Raw genomic sequence first — 882 nt, forward strand, 5'->3', positions numbered from 1 at the left:
CAACCCTCCAGACTATCCGCTAGAGGAAGGTCTTGGCCCTGCATGGAGGGCTTGGGGGCTGCAAACCAGATTTTAAGCTTGAGGTTAATCTGGAGTAAGCCCAAAGCTACAATACAACCTACAGGAAATTATGTAAACTCGCTGAATTAGTTTTCTTGGCGAAGAAGAAAATGTTTCCCCATTACACACTTCTTTCTATCTCAAAAATAACAATAAACCAACCTGCACTGCAGAAACAGACAACGCTGCAGGAGAGGAGAGCGAAGCTGCTGTAAGTGCTCTAGTCTCGCAGTATGGGAGGCAGAGTTAGAAACGCCACTGAGCCGAGTGCTCTAGGGTGTTCCCTGCAAAGCTATACTATACACTCGTCTGCTGTGGGGCGTACGAGCTAATTAAGTTTTACCTTGGTAGCAACCTAAAGAGTACATTTCCTTCTCTCCATAGCACAGGCAGTGTACCCCTTCATGATTTTCTATCTTGCCAAAAGGAACTCAGCTCAGTCCTAGCTCTTCTGTAGGCTCAGTAAGCCTTGGGCGAGATGTTTCATCCCACTGGGGCTTGGTTCCCAACTGCGGAACAGAGATAAGCAGCTCAGGCATGCTCTGCACGTATAGATTTGGGAGGGCTTTGGTCTGAGCACCTTTCCCCCCCCGCTGGGATAACTGTAAGTTTCCAAGCATGCGGCTCTTTGATACCCCACAGTCAAGCTAACACTTGGCTATAGCTTCTCAGTCGCTGTTGTGAGCAAAACACACCAGGTAGTAGTGTTGGCAGAGCCCTGTGCAGCTGAGCTGGAAGCAGCACATTCAGCCCCTGGCGTACGTGATGCTCCAGCTCGTGGCTGCACTAGCACTCCCTTGTGAGCTAGGCTGGTGCTAGGGA

The sequence above is a fragment of the Egretta garzetta genome, unplaced genomic scaffold, assembly GCF_000687185.1.
Source record: "Egretta garzetta isolate BGI_Z169 unplaced genomic scaffold, ASM68718v1 scaffold245, whole genome shotgun sequence".
NCBI classification, from domain to species: Eukaryota; Metazoa; Chordata; class Aves; order Pelecaniformes; family Ardeidae; genus Egretta; species Egretta garzetta.